Source organism: Crinia signifera, chromosome 8, assembly GCF_055691185.1.
Source record: "Crinia signifera chromosome 8, ASM5569118v1, whole genome shotgun sequence".
Classification (NCBI taxonomy): Eukaryota; Metazoa; Chordata; class Amphibia; order Anura; family Myobatrachidae; genus Crinia; species Crinia signifera.
In genome coordinates this window covers 80,845,850-80,867,829 of record NC_139224.1, presented here as the reverse complement: position 1 = coordinate 80,867,829, position 21,980 = coordinate 80,845,850, and the positions used below count along the sequence as shown (strand labels likewise).

Below are 21,980 nucleotides of genomic sequence, written 5' to 3'. Positions count from 1 at the left end.
TGCTTTAGAGTCTGCAGCAGAGGTTCTACTTAGTGGAGAATAGATCCGTCAAGATGTTGACATGACCCCAGAATTAGAATAAAACATGTACTTTCTAATATAATCTAACCCCCTTTTTTATCATGTTCATTTTAATTTTGTTTTGGAAAGAGAGTTTATGATGTATTCTTTTCTGCGATTCTCTCGACTTGTCCGGTAGATGATGAAGCACAAGTTTTTGACAGAGGGTAAGGGCACTCAAGTCTATAAAACAAACTGAACAGTGTGATACTCTTCACAAAAATAAATAAATCAAAATTTTAATAAAAATGTCATGCTGGGGGCGTGGCCTGGCTGTGAAAGGAGCAGGACACGCTTTACATGAGCTCCCACTACCTACACAGCTAAAACCCCTTAAAATACATCTACCTGCCCAGCATATACCCACCACAAGCTCCCCACACCTCGCAGGCACCCTCACACCTAACCCGAGGGTCCCGCGAAGCCTAAGGAGGGAGTATTCCCAACCTCCAGCCTGAGGCCTTCACCTATCCTAAAGCCGCGGACTGGAGTGGGCTCCGACACCCGGCTTCTGAGCTCCAGGACCCGGACATCGCGGACGGCGGCCATTGGAGGCTCCCTGCTGCACAGCACTCTGCATCCAGACGTCCGGGCAGTGTACCCCTACCCCCCGGAGCACCTCCGCACAGCGTGAGTGGCACAGAGACCGAGCGGGGAGAAGCGATTCCCCCTGCATACAGACGCCGCGGCCGCCATCTTGGTTGCGGCGTCCGCTAGAAGCCTGCTTCCCTGCATCCGCACGGCCCCACAGGCTACACCGGAGGGGAGTGGGGAGAGCCCTCACCCCCACAAGACACACTGGAAGGTCTCTAGGGACCCGGGGCTTGAGGGATACGCCAGCACCACACGGACACAGCCTGCAACGGCGGCCATATTGGAAGATCCCTGCATTACTAAAAGGAGCCTGAGATCACAGCAGCAGAAGAAGCAGCCCCTGCATCCTACACCCCACCCTTGCTCTCTTGCAAGACCACCTGTGGCCCCTGTTATCTAGCTAGGATCTGGCCCCTTCTGAACCACCTACTGGGACAAAATCTTAACAAAACCTGCAAAGCACATCCCTACCTGTGCTATCTCAATCTATGTAGAAGACCAGTGGTTGCTGACACTGGAGCTCCCCCTGCTGGCTCACTCAATAACAGCATATATCTCTGCCAAAGCTGCAAACACCGGACACCCTGTGCCCATACCTGCACAGGGGTGAAACAGGCATCCTTCCTCATTCACAATCCAAAAGAACCCAGACAACTACTCTGACCTCAGACTCAAAGTAAAATCTGGGTGGACGGAACAACGATGGGAGGCTGACACCAGGTTGACTGGTCCTAAGTTAAGAATGCCTTGCTGACACCAGGCCATGGGGAGTCCCCGATAGCTGCAACGAAGCACTCCGACGCAGATTAGAGCTCGACACTCCTCCATACCCGCATGAGCCCTTTCTCCTTTATACGCTAGTTTATTATGGTCAAAGGCAAAAAGGTCGCACCAAAAAAGAAAAGAAGTTCACCTCCTCCTTCTGAAAGTATGTCCCAACCCGGGATGAGATCCTATCTACAGGCCAATCATCCTACCTCATCCATGCACACAGACTACTCATCTACCGCAATATCCTCCGCCCTACCCCCAGACACCCAAGCTTCACAAATGGCTACAGATCTAGCCGAAATCAGAGATGCCTTATCTTATATGAGGACACTCCCAACCAAACAAGATATTCAAGAAACCATCCGTAAAGAGTTGGATTCCGTTAGGCAGGACCTATCACAACTCTCGCATCGCACTGCCTCAGTAGAAGCTTGCCAAGATGAACTATACACGTTCTGCAACGCTCTCTCGGAAACTGTTTCCCTCCAGGCCAAAGAAATCCGCTCCCTCCATATGCACCTGACGGATCAGGACAACAGAGGAAGAAGGAATAACCTCCGCATAAGAGGCCTCCCCGAAGATGTATCACAAGAACTACTGCCAGATGCCCTAACCAAAGTTTTCAATGAAATTTTGGGAAACGACCCATCTGAGAAAATTCTTCTAGACAGGGCACATCGGGCACTGAGACCGAGAGGCTCCCCAGCAGATCGACCGCGAGACGTGATCTGCCGCATGCACTACTATGCGCAGAAAGAGACCATCGTGCGCAAATTGCGCCAACTAGACGGAGTGGACTTCAACGGCACCGCAATTGAAATATACCAAGACCTATCATGGCATACTCTTCAGCAAAGAAAGGCGCTGAGACCTCTCACTACAGAACTTCGAAAACGCCAACTGAAGTACAAATGGGGCTTCCCCTTCAACCTTCAGGTGACCCTTGCAGGCAAGATCCATTCCCTGTCCTCCTTCTCAGATCTCCCTGCATTCTGCAAGTCACTGGGTCTCCCAAACCTTGACATCACCAGCTGGGAGTTTCCGCACCCAGAATTGCCCCCCCTAAGACGACCGACGCAGGAGCCACCCTGGCAAGAAGTACGCCACACCAAGAAAAACCAGGGTCAACGCTCTCCGTTACCCGCCGATGACCACACCTGAACACTCATGGACCGAACCGGGAGGAGACCGGCCACATTTCCAAATCTAGGACATGGACTGGTGAATATAACACACCCTTACAGTAATTCACTTCTATGACCCACAAGTGTTATACCAGATATCCTACCTAGGAACCACAAGTTTAGGCAAAAGGGCTCTGTTAGACCTTATTGTTGTATTAATTAACGTTTCTCCCTAGATAGTAGGTAAACAGACATTTAATGGTTTTTCTTTTTCTTAGAATACATATGCCATAGCCCAAATTGTCCCATAGCCTAGACTCTAGTCTGTGTCTTACTTTCCTAATGTTTATATAGAAATTTCAATAGTTGCAGTTTGGTGACTCCCTCACCCCCCTTTACCCGCACTAGACAAAAATGTCACCTGGGTCACTGGCGCCACAAGCGACCAGTAGTCCCACAGCGGGAATTTTTTCATTGTTATTGTTGATGTTGTTTATGTTCTCATATTTTCCTCCTTTTTATCCCCTCCCCACCTTCCCCCCTCCCACCCCCCCACCTGACCTCCCCTGGGACCCTGGACATGCTGACTTACCCCTCACGGTACTACATGGCTGCGACAGGTAAATTAAAAATCCTTTCCATAAACGCCAGGGGCCTAAACACCCCGGAAAAACGATCCAGCTTACTTAGAACCTTGTGGGCAGAGAGGGCAGATATTGCACTAATCCAAAAAAACGCATTTTAGTACATCATCTCACCACCCATCTATTTCTAGCCCCCGCTACCCTCACGCTTACTACTGTAACACCCCGAATAGTAAATCCAAAGGAGTGGCGATCCTGCTCTCCAAACGCCTTCAACTGTCCGACGTCTCCGTCCAGAGACTGGTCCCTGGAAGAATCCTTCTCCTTAAATGCAAAATAGCTACAATACCCTATACACTAGTTGTGGTTTATGCCCCCAACCAGGATCAGTGCACTTTCTTTCAATCGCAGCTTGCCAGATTAGACTCCTTCTTTGAGGGCACGATAGTTGTTGGGGGCGACTTTAATTGGTCGGTGGACCCGGCTATGGACACATCCACTGGCTCACATCGATCCCCCCTCAGCAAGTATCGGAAAATCAAGAAAATCTTACACGAGCTCCAACTAGCTGACTCATGGCGCACACTCAATCCAACAGGCAGAGATTATTCATTTTATTCCCACCCACACCAAACATACTCCCGCATTGATTATCTATTTCTTAGCCATAGACACCTCCCCTCCTTACTTGATGCATCGGTAGGCTCCATCACATGGTCAGACCATGCCCCAATCTCCATGACCCTAGAAATCCCACAGCATACTCCGGGCCAATGGACCTGGAGGCTGAATGAATCACTACTGCAGGATACTTACTGCAATTCCGAAATTAAGAAAGCATTGACAGAGTACTTTGAACTTAATGACACAGAGGATGTCTCAGCTGTAACCCTCTGGGAAGCACACAAATGTGTTGTTAGGGGCAGACTAATCCAACTAGGTACACTAATTAAAAAACAGAAAGCAGCTAGGATTGCTACCCTCTTAAACACTATCCAACAACTTGAAACCTCGCATAAAACTAGCGGCAGACCTGATACTATGATTAAACTTGCTGAGGCTCGCTCAGATCTGAATAAGCTCCTCTCCGAACGAACTAAATTCCAACTACGCAAACGCAAGGGCAAATACTACCAATGGGGGAATAAGCCGGGCCGCCTCCTCGCACAAGCGACCAAAGCCCAAAGAGCAGCATCTTTTATTAATATGATTAAAAAGGATTCAGGCGCCCATTGCTTTAAAACCCCAGAGATAGCGGCTTGCTTTAGGAAGTCTTACTCATCACTCTATAATTTACGTAACTCCCCTACTCCGACAGAACATCTTCGCGAGACGCTTCAAGCTAAGGACTATTTATCCTCCGTGGCTTTCCCTAAAATATCTCCCTCTGATAGTGACACGCTAGACGCACCATTCTCCCAATTAGAATTGGAACTGGCCATATCAGCCTTACCATTAGGTAAAAGCCCAGGCCCCGACGGTCTTACTGCCTCATATTACAAAACCTTCAAACCCATTCTGCTCCCCAACCTGCTTCAGGCTTTTAACGCCATCTCTGCAGATACACACTTTTCCGAGCAATCACTAGAGGCACATATAACCATCATCCCTAAGCCAGGGAAGGACCCTTCGATATGCTCCAGTTACAGGCCTATCTCCCTCCTTAACGTCGACATTAAGCTATTCGCCAAATTGATGGCTAACAGGCTAAATCAATTTTTACCTTCACTGATTCACAACGACCAAGTAGGCTTCGTCCCTGGCAGAGAAGCGAAGGATAACACTACTAAAGTGCTCAACCTGATTCACCTGGCCTCTCAGCACCGAATCCCAACCGTTCTGGTCTCCACAGATGCGGAGAAGGCCTTTGACAGGGTGAGTTGGGGTTTTATGAGGTCTGTGCTGGAGCATGTCGGCCTGGGCCCACTAACACTACAGAGAATTTTAGCCTTATACCACCGACCAGTGGCGAGAGTCAGGACAAATGGATTCCTCTCCGATCCCTTCCCTATCAGCAATGGCACAAGACAGGGGTGCCCCTTGTCCCCACTAATCTTTGTCCTATGTATGGAAGGACTAGCCAGAGCAGTAAGATCAAATAACCATATCACCGGGGTGCGGATCGGAGAGGAAGAGTACAAGCTAGCACTATTCGCGGATGACTTACTAGCAATAGTCACACATCCAGAATCCTCACTCCCCCACTTTATAAAAGAGTTAGACCGCTTTAGCACCCTATCTAACTTTAAGATCAATATGTCCAAGTCAAGTATCCTCAATATATCTGTCCCCCCGGCAACAATCCCTCAATTAAAATCCTCATTTCCCCTTACATGGCAGCAATCTCATATCACCTACCTGGGGATCAAACTACCCAGTGACCTCGCCCGACTGTATTCACTAAACTATCACCCTCTTCTCAAATCCCTCCGTTTAGATTATAATAACTGGCAAAATAAACAATTAGTTTGAAAGAAAGAGAAAAGATAATTGCGCGGTGGATGCACACCAAAAGAGATGATTTATGAAATCATTTAAAACTTAACCTTTATTTTTTGGTATTCTAAAAAGTGTTTAGAGGGAGGCCAGATATCCGTGTTCTTATATACGGAACTGCGGGTCTGGGTCCACTCCGCTTATATGCGAAATTGGTTAGAAGTTAAAATTGGACATACAAATCACACATACATATAGGGTGTAGTGCTTGCGCACTATTGAAATGAAATAGTGTGTGGTTAAAGATTAAAAGTGTTCGCTCGACTTGTTGCTATGTTCTAATGGTTGCTGTAGGGGTGATACCTTCTATTATTGATGGGCAGTTGTTATGCTCTTGTCTATCGGGTACTGGGGTTGAGGTATAAGACAGTTGGTTGTTATTAGAGTGTTGGCATCTGATAATGCCTATGTTTAATTTTAAACTCTAGCGTGTCTCTCTTTTTCACACTTATATCTCGATGGTGTCACTTGGTATCTCAGTTGTACCCTTTATTGGTGCAATGTGCACTTCGACACCTTTCTCTTATGTATGGCCTTGTGTAGAGGGCAGATGGTCGGATACAGTTATATTTGGTGATTATAACTTGTTAGTGACCTTTTTTCCCAAAGATCCTCTGCCGTCTGGTGGTCAGGGAATTCCTTTAGATAATTGTTCTTGTATAGGTCGTTATTACATCATGTTATATATAGCTGGTCACTCTGGTTCTTATGAGTGTGGCTCTCCTGGGTTGTGTTACCCTGTGAGCAATTAATAGATATTATTCATAAATTGCAGGTTGTATCCTGCTTTAATTTTAGCTATATTCCACTGCTCTCTCTACATATATCTTTATTCAAGGTCACCATACATCAATAACTTTCTCCTTTTTTGGAGGGGTTTATTATTTATTGTCCTATCCAATCCTTTAATGGATATTGGTTCCAGTGAGGGGATTTGGTGCAGTTTTTAGGGTTAGTGATCTATTTGCAGTATTTCACTGCCATCTAGTGGCTTTGGTTGGGAAATACTGGGATCAGTTCCCCTTTGTTATAGGTTGCTACCGCCTTAATTAGGTATAATACTGGGTCGTTGGTAAATATTTACAAATGGGTTGTATTCCCTATTTCAGATTTGTTGATCAGACTACAGTATTTAAGTGGTTTTCCCAATATTTGCATTTATTGATCCATGCAGAATTGGTCTCACATTAACTAATGATTATAATGGGGTTGTGTTACCCTGTTATAATTGGTGGTTAGGCTTCAATACTTGGGTAGATTGAATCTAGCCTCTGCACTCATTCATTAGTGCATGCTAAGTCTCACTATAACTGAGCTGGCTCCTGCAGTCCCCTACGTTTGTGCCCTGGTATCACACACTATACAGCATTTAACATTGATTCTTTTGTAAATTCACATTAATTAGATACATAGTAACAGAGGTCAGAAGTTCACACGTGTTTCACATTCAAGCTTCCTCAGAACAGGCAGTTCTGGCAGCTTAGATGGACAAAACCATGTGCACTGTGGGTGGGGAAGATGTAACTTGTGCAGAGAGAATTAGATTTGGGTGAGGTTTTTCTTCAAAGTGAGATCTATATTGCAGTGTAAAATAAAGCAGTTAGTATTTTCCCTGCACAGAAACAAAATAACTCACCCAAATCTAATTCTATCTGCACATGTTACATCTGCCCCCCTGCAGTGCACATGGTTTTGTCCATCTAAGAAGGATTTTGTCAGAAAGAATGAACTAGAATAAACCCCATAGTGCTCTACTGATGGTTGTAAGGGGGCAGAAATCTGGTTTAACCCAGAATTTCAAATGATTAGGGATTTTAATTAAGGATAGATGAAAATGAGGTGGAACGTTAGGAATGGGATCATACAGCAAAACATAATGCTTTACTGATAGTCGTGGGGAGGCAGAAATCTGGTTTAACCCAGAATTTCAAAATATTAGGGAATTAAATAAAGGGTAGATGAAAATGAGGTGGAACGTTAGGAATGGGATCATACAGCAAAACATAATGCTCTACTGATAGTCGTGGGGAGGCAGAAATCTGGTTTAACCCAGAATTTCAAAATATTAGGGATTTTAATTAAGGATAGATGAAAATGAGGTGGAAATTTAGGAATGGGATCATACAGCAAAACATAATGCTCTACTGATTGTAGTGGGGAGGGAGAAATCTGGTTTAACCCAGAATTTCTAAAAATTAGGGTTTTAAATAAAGGATAGATGAATATGAGGTGGAACGTTAGGAATGGGAACCATACAGCATAATGCAATGTCGCACGGCACCATACGACACAACATAATGCTCTACTGATAGTTGTGGGGAGGCAGAAATCTGGTTTAACCCAGAATTTCAAAAGATTAAAGATTTTAATTAAGGATAGATGAAAATGAGGTGGAAAGTTAGGAATGGGATCATACAGCAAAACATAATGCTATACTGATGGTTGTGGGGAGGCAGAAATCTGGTTTAACCCAGAATTTCAAAATATTAGGGAATTAAATAAAGGGTAGATGAATATGAGGTGGAACTTAGGAACAGGATCATACAGCAAAACATAGTGCTCTACTGATCGTTGTGGGGAGGCGGAAATCTGGTTTAACCCAGAATTTCAAAAAATTAGGGTTTTAAATAAAGGATAGATGAATATGAGGTGGCACGTTAGGAATGGGAACCATACAGCATAATGCAATATCGCACGGCACCATACGACACAACATAATGCTCTACTGATGGTTGTGGGGAGGCAGAAATCTGGTTTAACCCAGAATTTCAAATGATTAGGGATTTTAATTAAGGGTTAGATGAAAATGAGGTGGAAATTTAGGAATGGGATCATACAGCAAAACATAATGCTCTACTGATTGTAGTGGGGAGGGAGAAATCTGGTTTAACCCAGAATTTCTAAAAATTAGGGTTTTAAATAAAGGATAGATGAATATGAGGTGGAACGTTAGGAATGGGAACCATACAGCATAATGCAATGTCGCACGGCACCATACGACACAACATAATGCTCTACTGATAGTTGTGGGGAGGCAGAAATCTGGTTTAACCCAGAATTTCAAAAGATTAAAGATTTTAATTAAGGATAGATGAAAATGAGGTGGAAAGTTAGGAATGGGATCATACAGCAAAACATAATGCTATACTGATGGTTGTGGGGAGGCAGAAATCTGGTTTAACCCAGAATTTCAAATATTAGGGAATTAAATAAAGGGTAGATTAATATGAGGTGGAACTTAGGAACAGGATCATACAGCAAAACATAGTGCTCTACTGATCGTTGTGGGGAGGCGGAAATCTGGTTTAACCCAGAATTTCAAAAAATTAGGGTTTTAAATAAAGGATAGATGAATATGAGGTGGCACGTTAGGAATGGGAACCATACAGCATAATGCAATATCGCACGGCACCATACGACACAACATAATGCTCTACTGATGGTTGTGGGGAGGCAGAAATCTGGTTTAACCCAGAATTTCAAATGATTAGGGATTTTAATTAAGGATAGATGAAAATGAGGTGGAACATCAGGAATGGGATCATACAGCAAAACATAATGCTCTACTGATGGTTGTGGGGAGGGAGAAATCTGAATTAACCCAGAATTTCTAAATATTAGAGTTTTAAATAAAGGATAGATGAAAATGAGGTGGCACGTTAGGAATGGGAACCATACAACATAATGCAATGTCGCACGGCACCAAACGACACAACATATTGCTCTACTGATGGTTGTGGGGAGGCAGAAATCTGGTTTAACCCAGAATTTCAAAATATTAGGGAATTAAATAAAGGGTAGATGAATAGGAGGTGGAACTTAGGAACAGGATCATACAGCAAAACATAGTGCTCTACTGATGGTTGTGGGGAGGCAGAAATCTGGTTTAACCCAGAATTTCAAAATATTAGGGATTTAAATAAAGGATAGATGAAAATGAGGTGGAAAGTTAGGAATGGGATCATACAGCAAAACATAATGCTCTACTGATGGTTGTGGGGAGGGAGAAATCTGGTTTAACCCAGAATTTCAAAATATTGGAGTTTTAAATAAAGGATAGATGAAAATGAGGTGGCACGTTAGGAATGGGATCATGCAGCAAAACATAATGCTCTACTGATGGTCATGGGGAGGCAGAAATCTGGTTTAACCCAGAATTTCAAATGATTAAGGATTTTAATAAAAGGATAGATGAAAATGAGGTGGAATTTTAGGAATGGGAACCATACAGCATACAACATAATGCTCTACTGATGGTTGTGGGGAGGGAGAAATCTGGTTTAACCCAGAATTTCAAAATATTAGGGATTTATAGAAAGGATATATGAAAATGAGGTGGAAAGTTAGGAATGGGATCATACAGCAAAACATAATGCTCTACTGATGGTTGTGGGGAGGGAGAAATCTGGTTTAACCCAGAATTTCAAAATATTAGGGATTTATATAAAGGATATATGAAAATGAGGTGGAAAGTTAGGAATGGGATCATACAGCAAAACATAATGCTCTACTGATGGTTGTGGGGAGGGAGAAATCTGGTTTAACCCAGAATTTCAAAATATTGGAGTTTTAAATAAAGGATTGATGAAAATGAGGTGGCACGTTAGGAATGGGATCATGCAGCAAAACATAATTCTCTACTGATGGTCATTGGGAGGGAGAAATCTGGTTTAACCCAGAATTTCAAATGATTAAGGATTTTAATAAAAGGATAGATGAATATGAGGTGGAACGTTAGGAATGGGAACCATACAGCATAATGCAATGTCGCACGGCACCAAACGACACAAAATAATGCTCTATTGATGGTTGTGGGGAGGCAGAAATCTGGTTTAAACCAGAATTTCAAAATATTAGGGAATTAAATAAAGGGTAGATAAAAATGAGGTGGAACTTAGGAACAGGATCATACAGCAAAACATAATGCTCTACTGATTGTTGTGGGGAGGGAGAAATCTGGTTTAACCCAGAATTTCTAAATATTAGGGATTTAAATAAAGGATAGATGAAAATGAGGTGGAACGTTAGGAATGGGATCATACAGCAAAACATAATGCTCTACTGATGGTTGTGGGGAGGGAGAAATCTGGTTTAACCCAGAATTTCAAAATATTGGAGTTTTAAATAAAGGATAGATGAAAATGAGGTGTCACGTTAGGAATGGGATCATGCAGCAAAACATAATGCTCTACTGATGGTCATGGGGAGGCAGAAATCTGGTTTAACCCAGAATTTCAAATGATTAAGGATTTTAATAAAAGGATAGATGAAAATTAGGTGGAATTTTAGGAATGGGAACCATACAGCATACAACATAATGCTCTACTGATTGTTGTGGGGAGTGAGAAATCTGGTTTAACCCAGAATTTCAAAATATTAGGGATTTATAGAAAGGATATATGAAAATGAGGTGGAAAGTTAGGAATGGGATCATACAGCATAACATAATGCTCTACTGATGGTTGTGGGGAGGGAGAAATCTGGTTTAACCCAGAATTTCAAAATATTAGGGATTTATATAAAGGATATATGAAAATGAGGTGGAAAGTTAGGAATAGGATCATACAGCAAAACATAATGCTCTACTGATGGTTGTGGGGAGGGAGAAATCTGGTTTAACCCAGAATTTCAAAATATTGGAGTTTTAAATAAAGGATAGATGAAAATGAGGTGGCACGTTAGGAATGGGATCATGCAGCAAAATATAATGCTCTACTGATGGTCATTGGGAGGGAGAAATCTGGTTTAAACCAGAATTTCAAATGATTAAGGATTTTAATAAAAGGATAGATGAATATGAGGTGGAACGTTAGGAATGGCAACCATACAGCATAATGCAATGTCGCACGGCACCAAACGACACAAAATAATGCTCTATTGATGGTTGTGGGGAGGCAGAAATCTGGTTTAAACCAGAATTTCAAAATATTAGGGAATTAAAAAAAGGGTAGATAAAAATGAGGTGGAACGTTAGGAATGGGATCATACAGCAAAACATAATGCTCTACTGATAGTCGTGGGGAGGCAGAAATCTGGTTTAACCCAGAATTTCAAATGATTAGGGATTTTAATTAAGGATAGATGAAAATGAGGTGGAAATTTAGGAATGGGATCATACAGCAAAACATAATGCTCTACTGATTGTAGTGGGGACGGAGAAATCTGGTTTAACCCAGAATTTCAAAATATTAGGGAATTAAATAAAGGGTAGATGAATATGAGGTGGAACTTAGGAACAGGATCATACTGCAAAACATAGTGCTCTAATGATGGTTGTGGGGAGGCGGAAATCTGGTTTAACACAGAATTTCAAATGATTAGGGATTTTAATTAAGGATAGATGAAAAGGAGGTGGAAAGTTTGGAATGGGATCATACAGCAAAACATAATGCTCTACTGATGGTTGTGGGGAGGGAGAAATCTGGTTTAACCCAGAATTTCAAAATATTGGAGTTTTAAATAAAGGATAGATGAAAATGAGGTGGCACGTTAGGAATGGGATCATACAGCAAAACATAATGCTCTACTGATGGTTGTGGGGAGGCAGAAATCTGGTTTAACCCAGAATTTCAAAATATTAGGGAATTAAATAAAGGTTAGATGAATATGAGGTGGAACTTAGGAACAGGATCATACAGCAAAACAAAGTGCTCTAATGATGGTTGTGGGGAGGGAGAAATCTGGTTTAACCCAGAATTTCAAAATATTAGGGATTTTAATTAAGGATATATGAAAATGAGGTGGAAAGTTAGGAATGGGATCATACAGCAAAACATAATGCTCTACTGATGGTTGTGGGGAGGGAGAAATCTGGTTTATCCCAGAATTTCAAAATATTGGAGTTTTAAATAAAGGATAGATGAAAATGAGGTGGCACGTTAGGAATGGGATCATGCAGCAAAACATAATGCTCTACTGATGGTCATTGGGAGGGAGAAATTTGGTTTAAACCAGAATTTCAAATGATAAAGGATTTTAATAAAAGGATAGATGAATATGAGGTGGAACGTTAGGAATGGGAACCATACAGCATAATGCAATGTCGCACGGCACCAAACGACACAAAATAATGCTCTATTGATGGTTGTGGGGAGGCAGAAATCTGGTTTAAACCAGAATTTCAAAATATTAGGGAATTAAATAAAGGGTAGATAAAAATGAGGTGGAACGTTAGGAATGGGATCATACAGCAAAACATAATGCTCTACTGATAGTCGTGGGTAGGCAGAAATCTGGTTTAACCCAGAATTTCAAATGATTAGGGATTTTAATTAAGGATAGATGAAAATGAGGTGGAAATTTAGGAATGGGATCATACAGCAAAACATAATGCTCTACTGATTGTAGTGGGGACGGAGAAATCTGGTTTTACCCAGAATTTAAAAAAATTAGGGTTTTAAATAAAGGATAGATGTATATGAGGTGGAACGTTAGGAATGGGAACCATACAGCATAATGCAATGTCGCACGGCACCATACGACACAACATAATGCTCTACTGATGGATGTGGGGAGGGAGAAATCTGGTTTAACCCAGAATTTCAAATGATTAGGGATTTTAATTAAGGATAGATGAAAATGAGGTGCAACGTTAGGAATGGGATCATACAGCAAAACATAATATACTGATGGTTGTGGGGAGGGAGAAATCTGGTTTAACCCAGAATTTCAAAATATTAGAGTTTTAAATAAAGGATAGATGAAAATGAGGTGGCACGTTAGGAATGGGAACCATACTGCATAATGCAATGTCGCACGGCACCAAACGACACAACATAATGCTCTACTGATGGTTGTGGGGAGGCAGAAATCTGGTTTAACCCAGAATTTCAAAATATTAGGGAATTAAATAAAGGGTAGATGAATATGAGGTGGAACTTAGGAACAGGATCATACAGCAAAACATAATGCTCTACTGATTGTTGTGGGGAGGGAGAAATCTGGTTCAACCCAGAATTTCTAAATATTAGGGATTTAAATAAAGGATAGATGAAAATGAGGTGGAACGTTAGGAATGGGATCATACAGCAAAACATAATGCTCTACTGATGGTTGTGGGGAGGGAGAAATCTGGTTTAACCCAGAATTTCAAAATATTGGAGTTTTAAATAAAGGATAGATGAAAATGAGGTGGCACGTTAGGAATGGGATCATGCAGCAAAACATAATGCTCTACTGATGGTCATGGGGAGGCAGAAATCTGGTTTAACCCAGAATTTCAAATGATTAAGGATTTTAATAAAAGGATAGATGAAAATGAGGTGGAATTTTAGGAATGGGAACCATACAGCATACAACATAATGCTCTACTGATGGTTGTGGGGAGGGAGAAATCTGGTTTAACCCAGAATTTCAAAATATTAGGGATTTATAGAAAGGATATATGAAAATGAGGTGGAAAGTTAGGAATGGGATCATACAGCAAAACATAATGCTCTACTGATGGTTGTGGGGAGGGAGAAATCTGGTTTAACCCAGAATTTCAAAATATTAGGGATTTATATAAAGGATATATGAAAATGAGGTGGAAAGTTAGGAATGGGATCATACAGCAAAACATAATGCTCTACTGATGGTTGTGGGGAGGGAGAAATCTGGTTTAACCCAGAATTTCAAAATATTGGAGTTTTAAATAAAGGATTGATGAAAATGAGGTGGCACGTTAGGAATGGGATCATGCAGCAAAACATAATTCTCTACTGATGGTCATTGGGAGGGAGAAATCTGGTTTAACCCAGAATTTCAAATGATTAAGGATGTTAATAAAAGGATAGATGAATATGAGGTGGAACGTTAGGAATGGGAACCATACAGCATAATGCAATGTCGCACGGCACCAAACGACACAAAATAATGCACTATTGATGGTTGTGGGGAGGCAGAAATCTGGTTTAAACCAGAATTTCAAAATATTAGGGAATTAAATAAAGGGTAGATAAAAATGAGGTGGAACTTAGGAACAGGATCATACAGCAAAACATAATGCTCTACTGATTGTTGTGGGGAGGGAGAAATCTGGTTTAACCCAGAATTTCTAAATATTAGGGATTTAAATAAAGGATAGATGAAAATGAGGTGGAACGTTAGGAATGGGATCATACAGCAAAACATAATGCTCTACTGATGGTTGTGGGGAGGGAGAAATCTGGTTTAACCCAGAATTTCAAAATATTGGAGTTTTAAATAAAGGATAGATGAAAATGAGGTGTCACGTTAGGAATGGGATCATGCAGCAAAACATAATGCTCTACTGATGGTCATGGGGAGGCAGAAATCTGGTTTAACCCAGAATTTCAAATGATTAAGGATTTTAATAAAAGGATAGATGAAAATGAGGTGGAATTTTAGGAATGGGAACCATACAGCATACAACATAATGCTCTACGGATTGTTGTGGGGAGGGAGAAATCTGGTTTAACCCAGAATTTCAAAATATTAGGGATTTATAGAAAGGATATATGAAAATGAGGTGGAAAGTTAGGAATGGGATCATACAGCATAACATAATGCTCTAGTGATGGTTGTGGGAAGGGAGAAATCTGGTTTAACCCAGAATTTCAAAATATTAGGGATTTATATAAAGGATATATGAAAATGAGGTGGAAAGTTAGGAATGGGATCATACAGCAAAACATAATGCTCTACTGATGGTTGTGGGGAGGGAGAAATCTGGTTTAACCCAGAATTTCAAATGATTAAGGATTTTAATAAAAGGATAGATGAATATGAGGTGGAACGTTAGGAATGGCAACCATACAGCATAATGCAATGTCGCACGGCACCAAACGACACAAAATAATGCTCTATTGATGGTTGTGGGGAGGCAGAAATCTGGTTTAAACCAGAATTTCAAAATATTAGGGAATTAAAAAAAGGGTAGATAAAAATGAGGTGGAACGTTAGGAATGGGATCATACAGCAAAACATAATGCTCTACTGATAGTCGTGGGGAGGCAGAAATCTGGTTTAACCCAGAATTTCAAATGATTAGGGATTTTAATTAAGGATAGATGAAAAGGAGGTGGAAAGTTTGGAATGGGATCATACAGCAAAACATAATGCTCTACTGATGGTTGTGGGGAGGGAGAAATCTGGTTTAACCCAGAATTTCAAAATATTGGAGTTTTAAATAAAGGATAGATGAAAATGAGGTGGCACGTTAGGAATGGGATCATACAGCAAAACATAATGCTCTACTGATGGTTGTGGGGAGGCAGAAATCTGGTTTAACCCAGAATTTCAAAATATTAGGGAATTAAATAAAGGGTAGATGAATATGAGGTGGAACTTAGGAACAGGATCATACAGCAAAACGAAGTGCTCTAATGATGGTTGTGGGAAGGCGGAAATCTGGTTTAACACAGAATTTCAAATGATTAGGGATTTTAATTAAGGATAGATGAAAAGGAGGTGGAAAGTTAGGAATGGGATCATACAGCAAAACATAATGCTCTACTGATGGTTGTGGGGAGGGAGAAATCTGGTTTAACCCAGAATTTCAAAATATTGGAGTTTTAAATAAAGGATAGATGAAAATGAGGTGGCACGTTAGGAATGGGATCATGCAGCAAAACATAATGCTCTACTGATGGTCATTGGGAGGGAGAAATTTGGTTTAAACCAGAATTTCAAATGATTAAGGATTTTAATAAAAGGATAGATGAATATGAGGTGGAACGTTAGGAATGGGAACCATACAGCATAATGCAATTTTGCACGGCACCAAACGACACAAAATAATGCTCTATTGATGGTTGTGGGGAGGCAGAAATCTGGTTTAAACCAGAATTTCAAAATATTAGGGAATTAAATAAAGGGTAGATAAAAATGAGGTGGAACGTTAGGAATGGGATCATACAGCAAAACATAATGCTCTACTGATAGTCGTGGGGAGGCAGAAATCTGGTTTAACCCAGAATTTCAAATGATTAGGGATTTTAATTAAGGATAGATGAAAATGAGGTGGAAATTTAGGAATGGGATCATACAGCAAAACATAATGCTCTACTGATTGTAGTGGGGACGGAGAAATCTGGTTTAACCCAGAATTTAAAAAAATTAGGGTTTTAAATAAAGGATAGATGTATATGAGGTGGAACGTTAGGAATGGGAACCATACAGCATAATGCAATGTCGCACGGCACCAGACGACACAACATAATGCTCTACTGATGGATGTGGGGAGGCAGAAATCTGGTTTAACCCAGAATTTCAAATGATTAGGGATTTTAATTAGGAAAGATGAAAATGAGGTGGAACGTTAGGAATGGGATCATACAGCAAAACATAATGCTCTACTGATTGTTGTGGGGAGGGAGAAATCTGGTTTAACCCAGAATTTCAAAATATTGGAGTTTTAAATAAAGGATATATGAAAATGAGGTGGCACGTTAGGAATGGGATCATGCAGCAAAACATAATGCTCTACTGATGGTCATTGGGAGGGAGAAATCTGGTTTTAACCATAATTTCAAATGATTAAGGATTTTAATAAAAGGATAGATGAATATGAGGTGGAACGTTAGGAATGGGAACCATACAGCATAATTCAATGTCGCACGGCACCAAACGACACAAAATAATGCTCTATTGATGGTTGTGGGGAGGCAGAAATTTGGTTTAAACCAGAATTTCAAAATATTAGGGAATTAAAAAAAGGGTAGATAAAAATGAGGTGGAACGTTAGGAATGGGATCATACAGCAAAACATAATGCTCTACTGATAGTCGTGGGGAGGCAGAAATCTGGTTTAACCCAGAATTTCAAATGATTAGGGATTTTAATTAAGGATAGATGAAAATGAGGTGGAAATTTAGGAATGGGATCATACAGCAAAACATAATGCTCTACTGATTGTAGTGGGGACGGAGAAATCTGGTTTAACCCAGAATTTCAAAATATTAGGGAATTAAATAAAGGGTAGATGAATATGAGGTGGAACTTAGGAACAGGATCATACAGCAAAACATAGTGCTCTAATGATGGTTGTGGGGAGGTGGAAATCTGGTTTAACACAGAATTTCAAATGATTAGGGATTTTAATTAAGGATAGATGAAAAGGAGGTGGACAGTTAGGAATGGGATCATACAGCAAAACATAATGCTCTACTGATGGTTGTGGGGAGGGAGAAATCTGGTTTAACCCAGAATTTCAAAATATTGGAGTTTTAAATAAAGGATAGATGAAAATGAGGTGGCACGTTAGGAATGGGATCATACAGCAAAACATAATGCTCTACTGATGGTTGTGGGGAGGCAGAAATCTGGTTTAACCCAGAATTTCAAAATATTAGGGAATTAAATAAAGGGTAGATGAATATGAGGTGGAACTTAGGAACAGGATCATACAGCAAAACAAAGTGCTCTAATGATGGTTGTGGGGAGGCGGAAATCTGGTTTAACACAGAATTTCAAATGATTAGGGATTTTAATTAAGGATAGATGAAAAGGAGGTGGAAAGTTAGGAATGGGATCATACAGCAAAACATAATGCTCTACTGATGGTTGTGGGGAGGGAGAAATCTGGTTTAACCCAGAATTTCAAAATATTAGGGATTTATAGAAAGGATATATGAAAATGAGGTGGAAAGTTAGGAATGGGATCATACAGCAAAACATAATGCTCTACTGATGGTTGTGGGGAGGGAGAAATCTGGTTTAACCCAGAATTTCAAAATATTGGAGTTTTAAATAAAGGATTGATGAAAATGAGGTGGCACGTTAGGAATGGGATCATGCAGCAAAACATAATTCTCTACTGATGGTCATTGGGAGGGAGAAATCTGGTTTAACCCAGAATTTCAAATGATTAAGGATTTTAATAAAAGGATAGATGAATATGAGGTGGAACGTTAGGAATGGGAACCATACAGCATAATGCAATGTCGCACGGCACCAAACGACACAAAATAATGCTCTATTGATGGTTGTGGGGAGGCAGAAATCTGGTTTAAACCAGAATTTCAAAATATTAGGGAATTAAATAAAGGGTAGATAAAAATGAGGTGGAACTTAGGAACAGGATCATACAGCAAAACATAATGCTCTACTGATTGTTGTGGGGAGGGAGAAATCTGGTTTAACCCAGAATTTCTAAATATTAGGGATTTAAATAAAGGATAGATGAAAATGAGGTGGAACGTTAGGAATGGGATCATACAGCAAAACATAATGCTCTACTGATGGTTGTGGGGAGGGAGAAATCTGGTTTAACCCAGAATTTCAAAATATTGGAGTTTTAAATAAAGGATAGATGAAAATGAGGTGTCACGTTAGGAATGGGATCATGCAGCAAAACATAATGCTCTACTGATGGTCATGGGGAGGCAGAAATCTGGTTTAACCCAGAATTTCAAATGATTAAGGATTTTAATAAAAGGATAGATGAAAATTAGGTGGAATTTTAGGAATGGGAACCATACAGCATACAACATAATGCTCTACTGATTGTTGTGGGGAGTGAGAAATCTGGTTTAACCCAGAATTTCAAAATATTAGGGATTTATAGAAAGGATATATGAAAATGAGGTGGAAAGTTAGGAATGGGATCATACAGCATAACATAATGCTCTACTGATGGTTGTGGGGAGGGAGAAATCTGGTTTAACCCAGAATTTCAAAATATTAGGGATTTATATAAAGGATATATGAAAATGAGGTGGAAAGTTAGGAATAGGATCATACAGCAAAACATAATGCTCTACTGATGGTTGTGGGGAGGGAGAAATCTGGTTTAACCCAGAATTTCAAAATATTGGAGTTTTAAATAAAGGATAGATGAAAATGAGGTGGCACGTTAGGAATGGGATCATGCAGCAAAATATAATGCTCTACTGATGGTCATTGGGAGGGAGAAATCTGGTTTAAACCAGAATTTCAAATGATTAAGGATTTTAATAAAAGGATAGATGAATATGAGGTGGAACGTTAGGAATGGCAACCATACAGCATAATGCAATGTCGCACGGCACCAAACGACACAAAATAATGCTCTATTGATGGTTGTGGGGAGGCAGAAATCTGGTTTAAACCAGAATTTCAAAATATTAGGGAATTAAAAAAAGGGTAGATAAAAATGAGGTGGAACGTTAGGAATGGGATCATACAGCAAAACATAATGCTCTACTGATAGTCGTGGGGAGGCAGAAATCTGGTTTAACCCAGAATTTCAAATGATTAGGGATTTTAATTAAGGATAGATGAAAATGAGGTGGAAATTTAGGAATGGGATCATACAGCAAAACATAATGCTCTACTGATTGTAGTGGGGACGGAGAAATCTGGTTTAACCCAGAATTTCAAAATATTAGGGAATTAAATAAAGGGTAGATGAATATGAGGTGGAACTTAGGAACAGGATCATACTGCAAAACATAGTGCTCTAATGATGGTTGTGGGGAGGCGGAAATCTGGTTTAACACAGAATTTCAAATGATTAGGGATTTTAATTAAGGATAGATGAAAAGTAGGTGGAAAGTTTGGAATGGGATCATACAGCAAAACATAATGCTCTACTGATGGTTGTGGGGAGGGAGAAATCTGGTTTAACCCAGAATTTCAAAATATTGGAGTTTTAAATAAAGGATAGATGAAAATGAGGTGGCACGTTAGGAATGGGATCATACAGCAAAACATAATGCTCTACTGATGGTTGTGGGGAGGCAGAAATCTGGTTTAACCCAGAATTTCAAAATATTAGGGAATTAAATAAAGGTTAGATGAATATGAGGTGGAACTTAGGAACAGGATCATACAGCAAAACAAAGTGCTCTAATGATGGTTGTGGGGAGGGAGAAATCTGGTTTAACCCAGAATTTCAAAATATTAGGGATTTTAATTAAGGATATATGAAAATGAGGTGGAAAGTTAGGAATGGGATCATACAGCAAAACATAATGCTCTACTGATGGTTGTGGGGAGGGAGAAATCTGGTTTATCCCAGAATTTCAAAATATTGGAGTTTTAAATAAAGGATAGATGAAAATGAGGTGGCACGTTAGGAATGGGATCATGCAGCAAAACATAATGCTCTACTGATGGTCATTGGGAGGGAGAAATTTGGTTTAAACCAGAATTTCAAATGATAAAGGATTTTAATAAAAGGATAGATGAATATGAGGTGGAACGTTAGGAATGGGAACCATACAGCATAATGCAATGTCGCACGGCACCAAACGACACAAAATAATGCTCTATTGATGGTTGTGGGGAGGCAGAAATCTGGTTTAAACCAGAATTTCAAAATATTAGGGAATTAAATAAAGGGTAGATAAAAATGAGGTGGAACGTTAGGAATGGGATCATACAGCAAAACATAATGCTCTACTGATAGTCGTGGGTAGGCAGAAATCTGGTTTAACCCAGAATTTCAAATGATTAGGGATTTTAATTAAGGATAGATGAAAATGAGGTGGAAATTTAGGAATGGGATCATACAGCAAAACATAATGCTCTACTGATTGTAGTGGGGACGGAGAAATCTGGTTTAACCCAGAATTTAAAAAAATTAGGGTTTTAAATAAAGGATAGATGTATATGAGGTGGAACGTTAGGAATGGGAACCATACAGCATAATGCAATGTCGCACGGCACCATACGACACAACATAATGCTCTACTGATGGATGTGGGGAGGCAGAAATCTGGTTTAACCCTGAATTTCAAATGATTAGGGATTTTAATTAGGAAAGATGAAAATGAGGTGGAACGTTAGGAATGGGATCATACAGCAAAACATAATGCTCTACTGATTGTTGTGGGGAGGGAGAAATCTGGTTTAACCCAGAATTTCAAATGATTAGGGATTTTAATTAAGGATAGATGAAAATGAGGTGCAACGTTAGGAATGGGATCATACAGCAAAACATAATATACTGATGGTTGTGGGGAGGGAGAAATCTGGTTTAACCCAGAATTTCAAAACATTAGAGTTTTAAATAAAGGATAGATGAAAATGAGGTGGCACGTTAGGAATGGGAACCATACTGCATAATGCAATGTCGCACGGCACCAAACGACACAACATAATGCTCTACTGATGGTTGTGGGGAGGCAGAAATCTGGTTTAACCCAGAATTTCAAAATATTAGGGAATTAAATAAAGGGTAGATGAATATGAGGTGGAACTTAGGAACAGGATCATACAGCAAAACATAATGCTCTACTGATTGTTGTGGGGAGGGAGAAATCTGGTTTAACCCAGAATTTCTAAATATTAGGGATTTAAATAAAGGATAGATGAAAATGAGGTGGAACGTTAGGAATGGGATCATACAGCAAAACATAATGCTCTACTGATGGTTGTGGGGAGGGAGAAATCTGGTTTAACCCAGAATTTCAAAATATTGGAGTTT

The 21,980-nt window shown here is 40.2% G+C and overlaps 1 protein-coding gene across 4 annotated transcripts in view; it reads right to left on the bottom strand.

The window, feature by feature from the left end:
- LOC146026245 (uncharacterized) overlaps window positions 1–21,980 on the bottom strand; it is a 165,329-nt gene that overhangs the window by 31,018 nt on the left and 112,331 nt on the right. The window lies entirely within an intron of this gene.